This window comes from Thalassophryne amazonica, chromosome 12 (genome assembly GCF_902500255.1).
Source record: "Thalassophryne amazonica chromosome 12, fThaAma1.1, whole genome shotgun sequence".
NCBI lineage: Eukaryota > Metazoa > Chordata > Actinopteri > Batrachoidiformes > Batrachoididae > Thalassophryne > Thalassophryne amazonica.
In genome coordinates this window covers 4221113-4243381 of record NC_047114.1, presented here as the reverse complement: position 1 = coordinate 4243381, position 22269 = coordinate 4221113, and the positions used below count along the sequence as shown (strand labels likewise).

Sequence of the window (22269 nt, the reverse complement as noted above, 5' to 3'; positions counted from 1 at the left end):
AATGATTTATGGACCCGACTGTCACAGAAGCACACGTACAAAATGTACACTGTTGCTTATGATGTCACCAGACATGTCATATTCCACTTAGTGTACCAGAACCCCTTGTTGCACATGCACATTACTACATACTGGCTGTTCTTCTGTCATAAGCCCTTCAACTTACTATGACCATGCAGTCAGTTTTATCCAAGGTGGTTTACAAGTCATGATCATATCTCCACATATTTTATTGGAAAGTCAAACATACCCCCTGAACTACAACTGTGACAAGCAGTTAAATCTGCGCATGTGGACTTAGTGCGTACATAACCTTTGTTTAAATAATGCAGTCGCCAGAAGTAGAGGATTTTCAGCCAGCTTTCTTACTTTGTAGCAAAGAAATAAATCAGATATGACAGAAATTTTTGGCTCTGAAACACACCTCAAAGAAATTAAACGGAATAAATGTAATTATGGAATATGTTGCCAGATCGTGTGTGTGCCTGTGTATGTGTGTGCCGGGGGGTTAAGGAATCGCTAACAAAAACAATCACATTTGTTGGTCTTTCTTTGACTGCAGTGTGTTTTGTGCATGCGTACATTGGTTTTTTGTTGTTGGGATTTTTTTTATATATCTTTCCAACTTTTTTGAAATGCAGTTGGCAAATTAGTTTTGTACTGTAAATCCTTTAAAAAATGTACAACACCTTTTAATCCACTTGAGAACTGAACTATTTGCTGGACATACTCAGTTGAGTTTTCTTCCACATAGAAGTGTTTAACACACTTCACACTATGGCAAGAGGCATCATCATCCTGACACGACCTCATTTCCACACCTATTTCCCAGTGGCATGTTAAAAGTGGCAAGTACGTCCACGTATGCATTGACTGGAGAGTCATTGATTGTCTACTGGTCTTTTACCTGACATGCAACCCTAAATCATAAATGAATTTCCAAATGTACCTGTTTACTTCAGACAGTAATCTTTATGTGTTCGATTAGATCTGCACCAAAGTTAATATATTGTATCAAGTGACCCAGTACAACTTTCATCCAGTGATTGATTCTTTATATTTGGCCTTAAATCCCATTTCATTCACTGCATTTCTTACAGTTTGGAAACAAAATTGACTCTGTTTTCTGGCCTTCTGTTTTTAATTTATTGGGCATTTTCTATTTTTATGGCATGTCATTGGTTTAATTGACAGCTCTATTGTTATAGCCATGTTTAATTTCAATTAGCCAAGCCCAACAGCTTAACTAAGCATTCCCCCTTGCATTTTTGGACTTTTGCTGGTATTTTTGAAATACGAAACTAAAGTTAATTTTCTTAAATATTGTACAATTCTGTATTTTTCTTCATCTCCTTAAACTGGAAAAAAATGCCATTAATCACACAAATTTAATTTCTTTGAGGTATGTTTCATAATGTTCAACATTTTAATAAAAAGCCCTATAATGTCTGACTTGCTGCAGTGTTTTAGGTTTGATGAACACAAGATGATTCCGTCATTTTTACCTGAGGTTTTAGACCCGAAATGACTAGAATAGGCACTGTTGACCCTCCACAGATGCCAGAGGAACACACACTCCTGACCTCACCCCAAATACATTAACTTAGGAAGATAAGGCCTTTAAGATTGTTCTCTGAAAACGTTATTAATGTTAATACATGTAGGTTTGTACCCTTTATTGTTAATAATGAACATTTAAATAACCACAGGCAGTAACAGCCCGGTCACACGGCACATGGCGAAGGGCAACGAAGCCCAAATGAATCAAATCTGGACTTTCATTGGCATCATTTAACCTTTGCACAGCTTTGTTCCTGCAGCTGGTGCTTCATTAGGATTTTTAAATTGTTGAAAAATTTGAACGAATGCCAACGGAAACCTCAATTCGTCCGTATTTCGTTTTGCTGTCGTTCTTGACTTTTTTTATTATTATTATTATTATTATCGTTTGCTTAGTTTTTGTAGCGTTAGTGTTTAGTTGGACTTCGTTCGACTAGCTGAATGTTTTCACACAGTACAAAAGTGGTTTCTGAGAGCCGCTTCTGCGTTCATGTACCGTCGGAAATTACAGGGCAAACAGCCTGTTTGCTTGGATTTTTTTTTATTTGGGGTGGGGGGGTCAGCTTCACTGGCCTCAGACACCTTTATATAGGACAGAATTAATCTTTTGTGTGGATACAATTAATTATTTTGCCACAAGCAACTGCTGACTTTGAAACAACAAAAAAGTTGTGTAATTTCCGATGGTACAGGTGGGTCCACTGACGTGCGCACAGATCTTCCACAGCTTCTGTTTGCAGTTTCTCCAGGACTCAGGTGCTAGGAGCTCCATCCCAGCACTGAGTCCTGGAACTCAGAGATGCAGACACACACTGCTGCAGCAGTGGCTCCAGGCGTGTTTCGTTTAAAGTTTTGAGATCGTTAGCTTCGGTTTTGTTCCTCTTTTCGTCCCTTTTGCGCTCTTGGTTCGCAGGCTATTTGGTGATAAAGCTCTTTTGTCCACCTTTTCTCACCAAATTGTGATCTCCCCTCCCCCTTCATTCAGGAATCATGCCGTGTGACCGTGCCATAAAGCAGATTAATCCTCATGTCATGTTGAACTTCAGGGAAAAAAACATTTAGCTTTGTAAATAAAATGCCCATTAAAACCCTTGGCCATTCTTGCATAGCAAAGGACAGAGTTTAAACTCTAACTTACCAAACTTCATACGATGTATGGAGCCCTTAAAATGTGGTTCACATGAATTGGTGACAGTATTTTTAAACATATCTCTTCTTTTTGTGCATGGTTTAGAAGTTTGACCCTCTGCGCTAACTGTCTTCATCAAATTAAACTGTTCTGAGTTTTTTCTCGAGAAGTCTACAAATGTTTGCTTGGATAACCAAACATTACTTTTGTATTTTTACACAAAATGTCCAAACCCCAAATATACTCCATCCATTACGATTATTGTTAAAAATAAATTTCAATTTTCATTTATATAGCGCCAAATCACAACAGAGTTGCCTTAAGGCGCTTCACACAGGTATGGTCTAACCTTACCAACCCACAGAGCAACAGCGGTAAGGAAAAACTCCCTCTGAGGAAGAAACCTCAAGCAGACCAGACTCAAAGTGGTGACCCTCTGCTTGGGCCATGCTACAAACATAAATTACAGAACAATTCACGGACAAATATACAAGAAGTGCTGTTGGTGCACAGGACAGGAAATAAAATGGCCACACCTCAAATATTCTCCATCTATTACAATTATTGTTAAAAATAAACTGTCCAAACCCCAAATATTCTCCATCTATTACAATTATTGTTAGTAATACTGTTCAAACCCCAAATATTCTCCGTCCATTAGTTATTGTTAAAAATAAACTGTCTAAACCTCAAATATTCTCCATCTATTACAGTTATTGTTAAAAATAAACTGTCCAAACCTCAAATATTCTCCATCTATTACAATTATTGTTAAAAATAAACTGTCCAAAACCCAAATATTCTCCGTCCATTACAATTATTTTTAAAAACAAACTGTCCAAACCCCAAATATTCTCCGTCCATTAGTTATTGTTAAAAACAAACTGTCCAAACCCCAAATATTCTCCGTCCATTACAATTATTGTTAAAAACAAACTGTCCAAACCCCAAATATTCTCCGTCCATTACAGTTATTGTTAAAAACAAACTGTCCAAACCCCAAATATTCTCCGTCCATTACAGTTATTGTTAAAAACAAACTGTCCAAACCCCAAATATTCTCCGTCCATTACAATTATTGTTAAAAACAAACTGTCCAAACCCCAAATATTCTCCGTCCATTAGTTATTGTTAAAAATAAACTGTCTAAACCTCAAATATTCTCCATCTATTACAGTTATTGTTAAAAATAAACTGTCCAAACCTCAAATATTCTCCATCTATTACAATTATTGTTAAAAATAAACTGTCCAAAACCCAAATATTCTCCGTCCATTACAATTATTTTTAAAAATAAACTGTCCAAACCCCAAATATTCTCCATCTATTACAATTATTGTTAGTAATACTGTTCAAACCCCAATATTCTCCGTCCATTAGTTTATTGTTAAAAATAAACTGTCTAAACCTCAAATATTCTCCATCTATTACAGTTATTGTTAAAAATAAACTGTCCAAACCTCAATATTCTCCATCTATTACAATTATTGTTAAAAATAAACTGTCCAAAACCCAAATATTCTCCGTCCATTACAATTATTTTTAAAAACAAACTGTCCAAACCCCAAATATTCTCCGTCCATTAGTTATTGTTAAAAACAAACTGTCCAAACCCCAAATATTCTCCGTCCATTACAATTATTGTTAAAAACAAACTGTCCAAACCCCAAATATTCTCCGTCCATTACAGTTATTGTTAAAAACAAACTGTCCAAACCCCAAATATTCTCCGTCCATTACAGTTATTGTTAAAAACAAACTGTCCAAACCCCAAATATTCTCCGTCCATTACAATTATTGTTAAAAACAAACTGTCCAAACCCAAATATTCTCCGTCCATTACAATTATTGTTAAAAACAAACTGTCCAAACCCCAAATATTCTCCGTCCATTACAATTATTGTTAAAAACAAACTGTCCAAACCCCAAATATTCTCCGTCCATTACAATTATTGTTAAAAACAAACTGTCCAAACCCCAAATATTCTCCGTCCATTACAATTATTGTTAAAAACAAACTGTCCAAACCCCAAATATTCTCCGTCCATTACATTATTGTTAAAAACAAACTGTCCAAACCCCAAATATTCTCCGTCCATTACAATTATTGTTAAAAACAAACTGTCCAAACCCCAAATATTCTCCGGCCATTACAATTATTGTTAAAAACAAACTGTCCAAACCCCAAATATTCTCCGTCCATTACAATTATTGTTAAAAACAAACTGTCCAAACCCCAAATATTCTCCGTCCATTACAATTATTGTTAAAAACAAACTGTCCAAACCCCAAATATTCTCCGTCCATTACAATTATTGTTAAAAACAAACTGTCCAAACCCCAAATATTCTCCGTCCATTACAATTATTGTTAAAAACAAACTGTCCAAACCCCAAATATTCTCCGGCCATTACAATTATTGTTAAAAACAAACTGTCCAAACCCCAAATATTCTCCGTCCATTACAATTATTGTTAAAAACAAACTGTCCAAACCCCAAATATTCTCCGTCCATTACAATTATTGTTAAAAACAAACTGTCCAAACCCCAAATATTCTCCGGCCATTACAATTATTGTTAAAAACAAACTGTCCAAACCCCAAATATTCTCCGGCCATTACAATTATTGTTAAAAACAAACTGTCCAAACCCCAAATATTCTCCGGCCATTACAATTATTGTTAAAAACAAACTGTCCAAACCCCAAATATTCTCCGGCCATTACAGTTATTGTTAAAAACAAACTGTCCAAACCCCAAATATTCTCCGGCCATTACAATTATTGTTAAAAACAAACTGTCCAAACCCCAAATATTCTCCGGCCATTACAATTATTGTTAAAAACAAACTGTCCAAACCCCAAATATTTTCCGGCCATTACAATTATTGTTAAAAACAAACTTGTCCAAACGCCAAATATTCTCCGGCCATTACAATTATTGTTAAAAACAAACTTGTCCAAACGCCAAATATTCTCCGGCCATTACAATTATTGTTAAAAACAAACTTGTCCAAACGCCAAATATTCTCCGGCCATTACAATTATTGTTAAAAAACAAACTTGTCCAAACGCCAAATATTCTCCGTCCATTACAATTATTGTTAAAAACAAACTTGTCCAAACGCCAAATATTCTCCGTCCATTACAATTATTGTTAAAAACAAACTTGTCCAAACGCCAAATATTCTCCGTCCATTACAATTATTGTTAAAAACAAACTTGTCCAAACGCCAAATATTCTCCGTCCATTACAATTATTGTTAAAAATAAACTGTCCAAAACCAAAATATTCTCCGTCCATTCCAATTATTGTTAAAAATAAACTCCAAAACCAAAATATTCTCCATCCATTCCAATTATTCTTAAAAATAAACTGCCCAAACCCCAAATATTCTCTGTTGAAAATTATTGTTAATAATAAACTACCCAAACCCCAAATATTCTCCGTTTACAATTATTGTTAATAATAAACTGTCCAAACCACAAATATTCTCTGTCCATTCCAATTATTGTTAATAAGAAACTGTCCAAAACCCAAATATTCTCTGTCCATTCCAATTATTGTTAATAATAAACTGTACAAACCCCAAATATACTCCATCCATTACAATTGTTAATAATAAACTGTACAAATCCAAATATTCTCCATGTATTAAATTATTGTTTATAATAAACTGTACAAACCCCAAATATCTCCATCTATTAGTTATTATTAATAATAGTGTCCAAACCCCAAATATAATCCATTTACAATTATTGTTAATAATAAACTGTCCAAATCACAAATATTCTCCATCCATTCCAATTAATGTTAATAAGAAACTGTCCAAAATCCAAATATTCTGTCCATTCCAATTATTGTTAATAAGAAACTGTCCAAAACCCACATATTCTCCATCTATTACAATTATTGTTAAAAATAATCTTGTCCAAAACCCACATATTCTCCATCCATTACAATTATTGTTAAAAATAAATTTGTCCAAACCCCAAATATTCTCCATCCATTACAATTATTGTTAAAAATAAACTTGTCCAAACTCCAAATATTCTCCATCCATTACAATTATTGTTAAAAATAAACTTGTCCAAACTCCAAATATTCTCCATCCATTACAATTATTGTTAAAAATAAACTTGTCCAAACTCCAAATATTCTCCGTTTACAATTATTGTTAATAATAAACTGTCCAAAACCAAAATATTCTCCATCCATTCCAATTATTCTTAAAAATAAACTGTCCAAACCCCAAATATTCTCTGTTGAAAATTATTGTTAATAATAAACTGCCCAAACCCCAAATATTCTCCGTTTACAATTATTGTTAATAATAAACTGTCCAAACCACAAATATTCTCTGTCCATTCCAATTATTGTTAATAAGAAACTGTCCAAAACCCAAATATTCTCTGTCCATTCCAATTATTGTTAATAAGAAACCCAAATATTCTCCATCTATTACAATTGTTGTTAATAATAAACTGTACAAACCCCAAATATACTCCATCCATTACAATTGTTAATAATAAACTGTACAAACCCAAATATTCTCCATGTATTAAATTATTGTTAATAATACTGTACAAACCCCAAATATTCTCCATCTATTAAGTTATTGTTAATAATAAACTGTACAAACCCCATATATTCTCCATCTATTAAATTATTGTTAATAATAAACTGTACAAACCCCAAGTATTCTCCAGCCAGTTGTAATTGTGTTTGAGAAAAGCAGCATACTCTAACATTTTAGAAAAGTGGACTGAATACAATACAATAAATTTTCAGTTACAGCTATAAATCAATAGTGTACATTCTGAAGCAACTATGCTTGACTTGAAGCACCTTACTGTCCAAATAGGGATAGAAAAGCAGTGGCTTTTTATATATATATATATATATATATATATATATATACACTCTAAAACTTGTAGCTCATTTAGAAAACAGTTTTTGAAATCTTACATGCACATAGCATTGGTATCCTTGTTAATACACTGAACCAGGTAAGGCTTGGTACAAGATAACCCTGCACAGCTTGACTGAGGTATGTTTTCTGTCGCCTCAGTATAAATCGTGAGGGGTGAAGGTCAAGACACCAGCCCAAACTGACCCCCGCCCCCAGTGTCAAACATCAGACAGACGACAGCCCTGCACACAGACGCTATGGAGTGAGTGATGACCGTTCCAACCCCGTCAGCCCGGGGGGAGTTTACTGTTGATACCACTGCTTTTTTCATGTTTGCTGTTGGGGCTTGTTTCCCAACTTTGATTGATCAGATCCTCCAGTAGTCTCACAGCACTGCATGAAACTTTTTGTGTCCTTATTCAGAGACTTAAACCAAGGGTACAGTATTCTTTAATTGTAGTAATTAGTTTATTCCCTCTACATTTAAAAAATAGCAATGGTAGGTCTTACTGATAAATCAACCTTGTGTGTATCAGCTGATCAAGTGCAAAGGAGGTGGACAACCAATTATCCAGACCTGGGTTTTATTCCTGGTGTGTACCTGTATCCTTGCACAAGACAAGACACTGCATCTGCATTGTCCCAGTCCACCCAGCCAAAAATGGGTACACAGGAAAGTTTGCTGAGTAAAATTTAGTCTGCTGGGATAGCATTTGATCCCAGTCCAAATAGAGTAAATTATACTCTATCACAGAGCTAAATCAACTCAAAACAGTGTAAAATCAACTCTTACTGAAGTAAAACCACTTGCATTGTACAGATGATGTCGCAGACCGAACGGTTAGGGTTAGGGTCCACCCTGCCTTCACTGTGCTTACGTCATCAGCCATGGTTCACTGATAATCACCTTGTTTCTGCTTCAAACTGCACTCCAGTCATCATCTATCTCAGCGACAGATATCAAACTTTACTACAACAATCCTGTCTGCATAAATTTAGCATTATTCCATAATTACAGAAGGAAGAAGCGATCTGAGCAGCATGACTGCACAAGCTGTTAGCTGATGCATTCACTGCGCGTTGGACATTTCATTGCGTTACAGTTGAAAGCCTTGTTTCTGCTTAAAATGGCCTCATTTTAGCTTAAAACTGACTTTAGAATGATTCAAGAGGTTTTATCTTGTCATCTGATGGTTAATAATGCCATTATTCCATTTGATCGCTTTGGGTGGAGAGACTCTGTCCCACGACTGCCCGTATGACACATACGCAGTGAAGGTAGGGCAGACCAATGTGTAGGGGGCGGACCGTTCAGTCTGCCACAACTGTCGAGCAGATTCACTCTGTGATAAGAGTTTAATTTACTCTAGACTGGGATCAAATTCTATCCCAGCAGAGTAAATTTTACTCAGCAAAATTTCCTGTGTACCGGTCTTGGCTTGGGAAGTAACCTGTGATGGACTGACTTCTTGTCCAGGGGGAGTCAGGGGGACTAGTTCATTTCATGCTATGGTATCTGTGGATAAGCTCCAGCCTGATGGTCCTCAGAGCCTTTGTAGGACTTATTGGTCATCATAACATCACCAAGGTTGGTTTGTGTTTTGTGTTGTCTTAACCTCTCCTCCCCCACTTACATAAAGCATGGTGAGAAGGTTGTGTTAAACTTCAGAGGAGGTAGAGTTCCAAAATGTATAGAGCCAGGTAGTGTAAAACATTTTTAGATAAATGAGGTATGTTGGCTGATTTTCATGAAATTTGGTTAACAGCTTTGGGTTTGCCACAGAATGGAACTGTAATAATAACTTAAGTAGTAGTACTTGACAACTATATTGTAATGCCATTGCTTGTAGTACGTTCCAAACTGTTTGGTGCTAACTATCAGAAACTTGGTGTTTTCCACCGACTCACTGTTCCAGTTCCAGTTTGTGATCCCCATTCAGTAAATAAGATCTACCATCCAGTGGGAGAGTTAACAAAATCTTGTTTGGTCATAATCATTTGCTTCAGTCTGTTTACAGGTACTCCGGTACAACTTTTCTTGGAATCGGTTGATATGTAACAGCAACAAACTGAATCCAGTAGAAGTTATTGTTTCCTCCATATGGTCTTGTTGAATTGTGAGTTGAGGGGTGTAACGATACAATAGCTCCATGATGCAGTACACATCACGATATACATAGTTGCATCACTTTTCACATTAAATATGAAGAAAGTAATCTGGTGAGTGTTCTAACTGTAAAGAAATAAATAATTCTAAAGTATAATTGTAACCCTTGATGTTATCTGAAAAACCAGCTGAGGTGGTTCAGGCATCTGGTAAGGATGTCCCCTGGGCGCCTCCCTAGGGAGGTGTTCCAGGCACGTCCATTTGGGAGGAGACCCCGGGGAAGACCCAGGACTAGGTGGACAGATTATATCTCCACATGGGCCTGGGAACGCTTCAGTGTTCCTCAGTCCCAGGTGGTTAATGTGGCCCGGGAAAGGGAAGTGTGTGGTCCTCTGCTGGAGCTGTTGTCCCCGCGACCCGATCCCGGATAAGTGGTTGAAGATGAGTGTGAGTGATGTTATCAGTTCCAAATTTCTGTGTTTAATAAATCATTTATGATTCTTATGCAACAGTTGACTTTTCATGGTATGACTGTACTAATTTAAAAAACAAAACCAAAAAAAAAACATACCATTAGACACATGATTGTCATGGTTCATGATGCGATGTGATTTAATGTGTCATTTAATACTGTTTCTGTAATAAATTTCTAGTTTAAGCTCTATTGTTTTTTTATACCTGTCTGTTGGTCATATTACTGATGTATGTGAGATATACACACACGCACATATATATATATATATATATATATATATATATTATATATACTGATTTTTTTTTAACAGATTAAAGATCTTATGAAATCCTCATCAGTATTATCAGGTCATCAAAAATTATCTGCATTATTATTTTATGGCAATATTTGTACAAACATTTCACTCCATTTTAGTTCCCTTTTATAATCTTTAAATACGCCTTGCGGTAATTGTAACCGTCTAAGCAGGCCCAAGAACTTCGCAGCCCTGCAACCCCATTTGGAGTCTCTCATGTGTTACAAGGGTGCAGGCACTCAGAGCACGCAACACAAAACCGACAGGGGACATAAAACTAGTTTCCTGGCTGTTTATACTTTTTAATAAAGGTTGAGTTTTGTGAAGTACTTGGTTACACTGAAATGAAATCTTCAAAGTTTTTGCCGTTGATGATGATGTTTCACACCCTACCTGTGGAACAAAATTTGTCAAATATGTTTTTAGATCTCTGTTGAAAATCTACATTTCCAGTAACTAAATTTCAAACTGGAAGGTTTCTTAGCACCATGTCCTATACATTTTCAAACTGTCCAAGCAAATCAACCCATGGCGCGAAGTTCCTTGCAAGGCCTTATTTCTCTTGGAAATTCATCAAGCGACTGATGCTAGCAATGCTTGAACTGTCATTTCAGTGTAACTGTAAATAAATTCCCAGGATGACTTTCTTTTGTCTTGATTTACAGTGACAACTGATGGGTTGTGGTGATGAGCAGGAGATGTACTTTAGAGGGATACAAGTTAAACATTGTGCCGCTAAATCTTCCACTTGTGTATCTCTGTCTTCCTGCTAGTCGTTCACCCACCACTTCCAGCCTGATGGCCAGCAACATCACCAACAAGAATGAGACCCACGATCCTCAACTCGCGGTCCTCATCGGGAATCTCACACCTTGCTTGTAACATGCAGGAGCGTAGAGGCCATCTTCTCCAAGTACGGCAAGGTTGCAGGATGCTCCATCCATAAGGGTTATGCTTTTGTTCAGTACTCTAATGAGAGGAACGCGCGAGCCGCTGTTGCCGGTGAGGATGGACGTATGATTGTCGGACAAGTGCTCGGTAAGAGTTCAGTTTGAGTTTTGTTAAAATGTGGAAATGTTAACAGAGTTTAGCAACAGCTCACTGTAGTCAATCTGTTCATCATCAAACAACTATTTTGAAAGTGGATAAACTCCCAGATTGTACATTCTGATGTACTACGTCTACTTGTGGTACAACAAGGGAGCAGTACCAACACTTTGGTTCAGACATGTAGATGACACTTGGATGAATATTAAGATAGATCAAGTGTCAGCCTTTACAGATTATATCTACACAGTGGATATCAACATCAAGATCATCAAAGACAAAGCTTCCTGGACTGTGCATTGTGCTTACAGTGCATTTAGAAAGTATTCACAGCGCTGCACTTTATCCACCTTTTTTTATATTACAGCCTTATTCTAAAATAAATGAAATTCATTCTCTGTCAGCGACCCTTGTCTGGTGAACAAGCTGAAGGAGTTCCATTGCGGATTTGAAAGACAATGGGACAGGTGTCATACCATCCCCCATGATCACCAGCTCCAGCCCATCAGTACCTCCTCCCCCATCCCAACTGGAGCCTGCTCCGCACAAATGCTTACAGCAAGGACCCCCACTTCCTCCCCTGCCACACCTGTCTCCATTCATGAGAGGGATGGCAACAGGCTCTTCAAGAGACAGGGCCTGCGCAAAGCAGCTGGACCTAACTCTGTGTGCCCATTCATACCGAAGAACTGCACAGACCAACTGTCTCCAGTGCTCACAGACATCTTTAACACCTCACTGGAGACATGCCAGGTGCCAGCATGCTTCAAGACCTCCACTATCATCCCCATCTCCCAAAAAACAAAGAACTACAAGACTTAATGACTACAGACCCATCGCCCTGACATCTGTGGTGATGAAGACCTTCGAGTGCCGTGTCCTCACACACCTCAAGGCCATCTCTGACCCACTCCTGGATCTCTTGCAGTTTGCCTACAGAGCCAACAGGTCTGTAGACGCCGCTGCCAACATGGCCCTCCACTTCATCCTCCACTATCTGGAATCCCAGGAACCTATGCCACTATTCTGTTTGTGGACTTCAGTTCTGCATGACAAACTGTCTCAGCTTGGCGTGCCTGGCTCCACCTGCAGGTGGATCACTGACTTCCTGTCTAACAGAAGGCAGCATGTGAAGCTGGGAGGACACGTCTCTGACACACGGTCCATCAGCACCGGATCCCCCCAAGGCTGCATTCTTCCTCCTCTACTCTTTTCTCTGTACACCAACAGCTGCACCTCCAGTTACTATTCTGTGATGCTCCTGAAGTTCGCGGCTGATGTGACCATCATTGGCCTCATCTCTGATGGGGATGAGCGAGGATAAGTCATCCATTTAACACTAAAGATGAGAGATTGGTCACCTGGTGTCCTGGTGCAAAAAGAACAATCTTGAGCTTAATGCCCTCAAGACAGTGGACATGGTTGTTGACTTTAGAAATGACCCAGTCATTTCTGCCTCATCACTGTGGGATTCCCCAGTCGCCATCGTAGACTCCTGTTACCTGAGGATCACCATCACCCAGGACGTCAAGTGGGAGCTGAACATCAGCTCTCTCAACAAAAGAGCACAGCAGAGGATGTACTTTCTGCGGCAGCCGAAGAAGTTCAACCTGCCAAAAACAATGATGGTGAACTTCTATACTGCTATCACGGAGTTAAGGTTGCAAAAGATCCGGTATCGGGATCAGCTTCCAATACTGGCGTAATTCAAGTATTGGAAGATACTGATCCAACCCTCTCAACTCTTCCACAGTGTTCTAGCTGTGGGTAGCGGGAAGACCTTTATTCCAGCTGCTATTAGACTGTTCAACGCACAGTGATTATAGAATACCCACTATTTCACTTTTTGTTTTTATTTTAGGTATTTAGATGGTTGTCTGGATGTCTTTGTGTGAGCTGCTGCAACAGCATAATTTCCTGTAAAGGATCAATAAAGTATCTATCTATCTAGCTGCAAATTTCCACCCAGCTCTCGGGTTCAAATTGTCTGATCATCGAGCACGGATTTTCCGAAAAATGAACTGAGTTGTTGCTGAAAATGTGTGCTGAAAAGTTAGCCACTTCAGCATCTTGAGGCAGCTGAGGAGGACAGTCGAACAGATATTCTGTCCGCTGAAAGGGAAAAAAATCTCCATTATGCCGCGTTCACACCGGACCCCACGTGAGTGACAGCGCGACAGGTTGCCATGTAATCCCTATGGAAGGACGCACTGTGGCCCTCCAAAAGTCCAAGCCACGTAATGCGATGCGATGGACGTGAATAAAGCAATTTCGAGCGATTGGCGCATTAGTGGCGTGATGTTGCATTGCGTCGCGTCGCCCTCTTCCCCAAATTGAAAAATCTGAACTTTTTTGTCTTGTTGCGCCGCAATGACCAATCAGGGACTGGATATGTAGTGACATGGAGATGTCTGGAGTTTATACTTGATGTGGACATGTCCTGTCTCTGGCAGCCAGCCTGTGAGCAGGACTTATGTCCCTTTTTGTCCTTTATTTCACAATTATGACAGAGTTTGAGGGGAGAGTGAGCAGCAGCCCCGCGGCAGCAGCCAGTTTTTTTTTTTTGTTTTTTGTTTTTTTCACGTGCATGTGCGAACAAATCGTAGCAGCTGCTCTGCTCTGCGTCAGCCTGATCCCGTCAGATCTCAGAAGCTAAGCAGAGCAGGATCTGGTTAGTGCTTGGATGGGAGACTGCTTTGGAACACCAGCGGCTGTGTGTGTTTCTCCAGGTGAAACTGGAGTTGCGTCAGGAAGGGCATCCGGCGTAAAACTTGTGCCAGTTACCAATGCGGATTAGCTGTATCCGCTGTGGCAACCCCAAACAAAACCAAGAGCAGCTGAATGAACAACAACAACATGTGTGAACAAATCGTCCATGAAGATAATTTTATTAACTACACAGCTGTATAATAAAACAAATGGTGACTGGTTTATAACACAATTATGACAGAGTTGGAGGGGAGAGCAAGGAACTGCAGCAGCAGCCAGTTTTTTTTTGTTTGTTTTTTTTTTTATTGTTCACATGTGCGCACGCGAACGGGACAGGAGGTCCTCAAACTGGGTCCTGGAGGGGAGGACGTAACGCTGAAAGCGGCCGTTATCCAGACGCAGCTCCTGCAGCAAATAATGAAACTCTGTGAATTGGGAACATCTCATGAGGATGTTGTGAACCCACTGCCGGCGCAGCTGGTGACGTTTGTCAGCTTTCCACAACAAATAGAGCACAGCAACTCGTTCCGTGTGATCAAGGTCCACCATGTCGACTTATGGAATGGAAGGAATGGAAGCGAAAGCAGAGCGACAACCGGCCGATGGTGGCGCTTCCATCACCAGGCTAGAGAGGCGAATTAGTGGTGTCCGGTGTGAACGCGGCATTAGAGTCCTGCATGTGAGCATCACTTATGATATATTTCGAAATTTACAGTTGAAAAGCTTCTTGTTTCCAAAAAGTTCGAAGTTTGTGCAGCACGAAAACAGCGAGAGAGATGGAGAGAGAACTTAATTTAATTTTTACTCTTAACATTTGTTTTGACAATAAAAACATGTTTCCTATGTCAATAAAGCCCTATTGAAAACGAAAATTGAGAACGAGAGAGAGAGTGCTGTCTTTTCTCTTTAAGCCTATAAAAAAATAAGGCTATAAAAAATAAAAGTACCTAATTCTTTCACCAAAACATCAAATCTAGGCTTTCATCTTAGATATACGTTCTGGCAAATTGTAGCTGAACTTTCAGGTCTCCTTTTAAAGAAAATCCTCATATAAAATCAAGAATAATGATGATAGTAATAATATTAATGCAAACAGAGCTCTGGTATCGGAACGGAAAACTATCGGTATTGGCAGATATCCAAATTCAGGTATCGGGATCAGATTGGAAGTGAAAAATTGTGGATCGGTGCATCCCTACATTGAGTCCATCATCTCTTCATCACCATGTGGTACAATGCTGCTACTGCCAAGGACAGGAGCAGACTGCAGCTTATCATCCATGCAGCAGAGAAGGTGATCAATTTCAGTCTGCCATCCCTACAGGACCTGTATGCTCCAGGACCCTGAGGCGAGCAAGCAAGATTATGGCTGATCCCTCCCACCCAGGGCACAAACTTTTTTGCAGGGGGCTGAGGTCCATCAGGACTAAAACCTCAAGACACAAAACAGCTTCTTTCCATCCACAACTGGCTTCATAAATAATGCCAGAGACCCTCTACTCACTTACTGCCTCTCTGCCCCACTACCATAAAGCACAGATTGGTCATCCCTGCACTGAAAGGTACTGTACATCTGTACTACAGTCGTGTGTTTTTGCACTGCTCCATTCCATTATGGTTTGTTTATTTAACAGTGAATATAGTTATAGCTGTTTTACTTCTTATGACCCTTTTTACTTCTAATGGCCCAGTCACACAGCACACGGCGTTAGGTGAATGAAGGAAAAAAGTCCCAAAGTCGCAAATCTTCAAGAAAAAGTGGACAAATGAGCCTGGACTTCTCCCATCACCAAAAAGCCTGAGAACTAACAAAATCAAAATGAAGCGCCAACGTGTGACCATTTCTGCATTGATTCTGTGCTGTCCACAGCCACCTGCAGCAGTGTTGTCTTGACGTGTGCGTGCACAGGTGAGAGAGAGTGTGCAAAAAGGAATACGGACGAATTGGGGGAGGTGATGGTCTAGTGGTTAAGTGTTGGGCTTGAGACCAGAAGATCCTCGGTTCAAATCCCAGCCTGACTGGAAAATCACTAAGGGCCCATGGGCAAGGTCCTTAATCCCCTAGTTGTTCCCGGTGTGTAGTGAGTACCTTGTGTGGCAGCACACTCACATTGAGGTGAATGTGAGGCATTATTGTAAAGTGCTTTGAGCGTCTGATGCAGATGGAAAAGTGCGATATAAATGCAGTCCATTTTATGGCCTTTGTCAAGTCAACAGATCTAACAAAGTAAGAGGTTATTGATCAGGTCAGAATGAGAGAGAATCTTCTTGTACTAGATTTGACTAGAATGTTCGAGAAACTCGAGATGACCGTGACAGGATGTTGAACTTCTTAATGATCAGATTCTGTCTCATTGGAAGAGTACAGTTTTTTAGCGTGTTCAGTGCTGGGATGTCTACATTCTAGAAACTAAATGGCAACTGTATAAATGTCTGTTCCCAGTGCATGAGCAAAATCTGCAGGACTCTGCATTATATAATTAATCTAAAAACCAAGGGACACACTTATGAAGATGACGGGGTGCTCATTTTGGGCAGAAGATGGATGGTTTCAGAGGGATGTGAATGAAGCAGTCTATGGGAAATCCAATATCATTCTGCTTTTGCCATTTTTGCTGATGTGGAAACTTATTTTACAGAATAAGCCATGCAGAAAAACACTGGCTGATGGAAATGGTGTTACATAATTTGTCCAGTAGAGGGTGCTCCGACCATTATTAACTGTTGAGCATGACTGGGTCCACTGTTGTCCCTTGGTCACATTAGCTAAAAGAGATAGAAGCAAAGCGACCAGCTGCCATTCATTTTCTGTCACAGTGAGTTTTACAGTGATAAGAGAGAAGAGTGGTCACAGTGCTGCCATCTGGGTGGGGCCAAAACAGAAGAGAAGTCTTTCAAATCTGAGTGAAGACGGCTTGCCTTTGTCGGTCATTTTTAGAGTTATTTTTAATAAAGTTCATGTTTAAACTGTAAAGCAGGGGGTGGTGGCCACTGACCAAGTGGTTAGGGTGCTTGGTTTCAGTGCAGAAGGTTCCCAGTTTAAACCCCACTCCTGCCAGTTTCTCTATGTAATGGGGAGTTGCATCAGGAAGGGCATCTGGTGTAAAAAAAATAAAAAATAATAATAATGCGTCACTTCAACATGCAGATCCATATCTGATCTGCTGTGGCAACCCCGAGTGGAAAAACAAGGGAACAGCCGAAGGGACTTACTATGTTTAAACTGTAAAACATCAAGCCTCAATTACTTTTCTCTGTCATAAGGGTTTGATAAAGAATGTTAGTTGTCGTTGCTATTATATATGCATTGATTGAGCAAAAATATAAATGCAGCACTTTTGTTTTCGCTCCCATTTTTCATGAGCTGAACTCAAAAATCTCGAACATTTTGAATATACAGTCCCTTAGTATTTCATGCATTTTAATTTGTTTATGGCATTTCAAATACAAAAGTAAATCATGCTTCTCAATATAAAAATTTCTAAAATGATCTTACTTAGACTCAAACTGAAAGTAAATCTCTACAACTTAATATAAATTAATTAAAAGTATAAAAGCCAAGATGATGGGTTCCATAAGTAATCAGCCCCTTTGGTATAATACATGTAAATAATCAGTTTTATGGCCAGTTTTCTTCAGACAAGTCAGGGTATATTGGTTGAAATAAAAGGATTAATAAATGGAATAGTTTTGACTGTGTTGAATGTTTGGTCTCCAAAGTAAAGGTCAAACAAGGTCAACGTCCATTGAATTCAGTGACAGGTGGTGTGTGTTACCCTGTAACATGATAACTAAGCATGACACATAGTGCAAAAAAACCCTATTAACTCAACCAATAACTTGTTATTGGTTAACCAAAATTGGAGCAACTTTAACTTTTTGTCACCATTCTTGCTGTTTTTACTCCATAACATTGTGTAAGATCGTCCAAAATAATATTTTTGGAATCTATATGAATGATGCTGTTTACTTTTCAATACAATTTGAGCATTTTTTAAATTTTGAACCCTAGCTGGCTACAGCTACCACCCTGGGATGTTATCATATGGTTTTGTGTAGCCCATGGTACACTGAGGCTGGATTTTAAGTGTCATTTGGTCACCTTCAGTGGTACCAAAAACCTGCTTGGCCCATGGACTATAAGGATTGGATCTACCATGCTTGGTATCAGTCGGATAATCCTGTTTTTTTTTTTTTTTTTTTTTTGAAGATATCAACCTGGCAGGGGAGCCCAAACCACACAGGTCAAAAACCACCAAGCGCTCCGCTGGAGATATGTACAGGTCAGTCAGTGATGACACCAAAACCATGATGGATTTTAATAGAAGTGAGGGGTGAAAGTAGAAAAACGATCCATGTTAACACTTTCCACTGTCACATTTACAAAAGTTTTTTTTTTTAAGTGTCACTTGTATTTATTCAGCTTGATTGGAAACAGTGCATATAATATATTAAATATTTAAAGCTCACTTGTAAAGTGTCAGTTATTGACATTTTCTTTGTTGACACTAACGTTCTGTTTTTCCCAACAGCAGTTCTTCATTTGAGCTTGATTATGACTTTCAGAGGGATTATTATGACAGGTGAGTCAAATGTTCTTACTCTTCTCCCACACTGAACAGAACCAACAGAAATAATATAGCACCTTCAACTGCACCACAGACTAAAACAGTTAAATGTGGTCTATTAAACATTAGGTCTCTCTCTTCTAAGTCCCTGTTGGTAAATGATATAATAATTGATCAACATATTGATTTATTCTGCCTAACAGAAACCTGGTTACAGCAGGATGAATATGTTAGTTTAAATGAGTCAACACCCCCGAGTCACACTAACTGTCAGAATGCTCGTAGCACGGGCCGGGGCGGAGGATTAGCAGCAATCTTCCATTCCAGCTTATTAATTAATCAAAAACCCAGACAGAGCTTTAATTCATTTGAAAGCTTGACTCTTAGTCTTGTCCATCCAAATTGGAAGTCCCAAAAACCAGTTTTATTTATTATCATCTATCGTCCACCTGGTCGTTACTGTGAGTTTCTCTGTGAATTTTCAGACCTTTTGTCTGACTTAGTGCTTAGCTCAGATAAGATAATTATAGTGGGCGATTTTAACATCCACACAGATGCTGAGAATGACAGCCTCAACACTGCATTTAATCTATTATTAGACTCTATTGGCTTTGCTCAAAAAGTAAATGAGTCCACCCACCACTTTAATCATATCTTAGATCTTGTTCTGACTTATGGTATGGAAATAGAAGACTTAATAGTATTCCCTGAAAACTCCCTTCTGTCTGATCATTTCTTAATAACATTTACATTTACTCTGATGGACTACCCAGCAGTAGGGAATAAGTTTCATTACACTAGAAGTCTTTCAGAAAGCGCTGTAACTAGGTTTAAGGATATGATTCCTTCTTTATGTTCTCTAATGCCATATAACAACACAGTGCAGAGTAGCTACCTAAACTCTGTAAGGGAGATAGAGTATCTCGTCAATAGTTTTACATCCTCATTGAAGACAACTTTGGATGCTGTAGCTCCTCTGAAAAAGAGAGCTTTAAATCAGAAGTGTCTGACTCCGTGGTATAACTCACAAACTCGTAGCTTAAAGCAGATAACCCGTAAGTTGGAGAGGAAATGGCGTCTCACTAATTTAGAAGATCTTCACTTAGCCTGGAAAAAGAGTCTGTTGCTCTATAAAAAAGCCCTCCGTAAAGCTAGGACATCTTTCTACTCATCACTAATTGAAGAAAATAAGAACAACCCCAGGTTTCTTTTCAGCACTGTAGCCAGGCTGACAAAGAGTCAGAGCTCTATTGAGCTGAGTATTCCATTAACTTTAACTAGTAATGACTTCATGACTTTCTTTGCTAACAAAATTTTAACTATTAGAGAAAAAATTACTCATAACCATCCCAAAGACGTATCGTTATCTTTGGCTGCTTTCAGTCATGCCGGTATTTGGTTAGACTCTTTCTCTCCGATTGTTCTGTCTGAGTTATTTTCATTAGTTACTTCATCCAAACCATCAACATGTTTATTAGACCCCATTCCTACCAGGCTGCTCAAGGAAGCCCTACCATTATTTAATGCTTCGATCTTAAATATTATCAATCTATCTTTGTTAGTTGGCTATGTACCACAGGCTTTTAAGGTGGCAGTAATTAAACCATTACTTAAAAAGCCATCACTTGACCCAGCTATCTTAGCTAATTATAGGCCAATCTCCAACCTTCCTTTTCTCTCAAAAATTCTTGAAAGGGTAGTTGTAAAACAGCTAACTGATCATCTGCAGAGGAATGGTCTATTTGAAGAGTTTCAGTCAGGTTTTAGAATTCATCATAGTACAGAAACAGCATTAGTGAAGGTTACAAATGATCTTCTTATGGCCTCGGACAGTGGACTCATCTCTGTGCTTGTTCTGTTAGACCTCAGTGCTGCTTTTGATACTGTTGACCATAAAATTTTATTACAGAGATTAGAGCATGCCATAGGTATTAAAGGCACTGCGCTGCGGTGGTTTGAATCATATTTGTCTAATAGATTACAATTTGTTCATGGAAATGGGGAATCTTCTTCACAGACTAAAGTTAATTATGGAGTTCCACAAGGTTCTGTGCTAGGACCAATTTTATTCACTTTATATATGCTTCCCTTAGGCAGTATTATTAGACGGTATTGCTTAAATTTTCATTGTTACGCAGATGATACCCAGCTTTATCTATCCATGAAGCCAGAGGACACACACCAATTAGCTAAACTGCAGGATTGTCTTACAGACATAAAGACATGGATGACCTCTAATTTCCTGCTTTTAAACTCAGATAAAACTGAAGTTATTGTACTTGGCCCCACAAATCTTAGAAACATGGTGTCTAACCAGATCCTTACTCTGGATGGCATTACCCTGACCTCTAGTAATACTGTGAGAAATCTTGGAGTCATTTTTGATCAGGATATGTCATTCAAAGCGCATATTAAACAAATATGTAGGACTGCTTTTTTGCATTTACGCAATATCTCTAAAATTAGAAAGGTCTTGTCTCAGAGTGATGCTGAAAAACTAATTCATGCATTTATTTCCTCTAGGCTGGACTATTGTAATTCATTATTATCAGGTTGTCCTAAAAGTTCCCTAAAAAGCCTTCAGTTAATTCAAAATGCTGCAGCTAGAGTACTGACGGGGACTGGAAGGAGAGAGCATATCTCACCCATATTGGCCTCTCTTCATTGGCTTCCTGTTAATTCTAGAATAGAATTTAAAATTCTTCTTCTTACTTATAAGGTTTTGAATAATCAGGTCCCATCTTATCTTAGGGACCTCGTAGTACCATATCACCCCAATAGAGTGCTTCGCTCTCAGACTGCAGGCTTACTTGTAGTTCCTAGGTTTTGTAAGAGTAGAATGGGAGGCAGAGCCTTCAGCTTTCAGGCTCCTCTCCTGTGGAACCAGCTCCCAATTCAGATCAGGGAGACAGACACCCTCTCTACTTTTAAGATTAGGCTTAAAACTTTCCTTTTTGCTAAAGCTTATAGTTAGGGCTGGATCAGGTGACCCTGAACCATCCCTTAGTTATGCTGCTATAGACGTAGACTGCTGGGGGGTTCCCATGATGCACTGTTTCTTTCTCTTTTTGCTCTGTATGCACCACTCTGCATTTAATCATTAGTGATCGATCTCTGCTCCCCTCCACAGCATGTCTTTTTCCTGGTTCTCTCCCTCAGCCCCAACCAGTCCCAGCAGAAGACTGCCCCTCCCTGAGCCTGGTTCTGCTGGAGGTTTCTTCCTGTTAAAAGGGAGTTTTTCCTTCCCACTGTAGCCAAGTGCTTGCTCACAGGGGGTCGTTTTGACCGTTGGGGTTTTACATAATTATTGTATGGCCTTGCCTTACAATATAAAGTGCCTTGGGGCAACTGTTTGTTGTGATTTGGCGCTATATAAAAAAATTGATTGATTGATTGAACCGTAACTTTATGTTGCTCACCACTTGCTAATGACCATCATTTCCAAACCTCTTCCTGAATCATTAAAG

At 38.9% G+C, this 22269-nt stretch overlaps 1 pseudogene; it reads left to right on the top strand.

The window, feature by feature from the left end:
• LOC117521100 overlaps window positions 1-22269 on the top strand; it is a 51769-nt pseudogene that overhangs the window by 3109 nt on the left and 26391 nt on the right.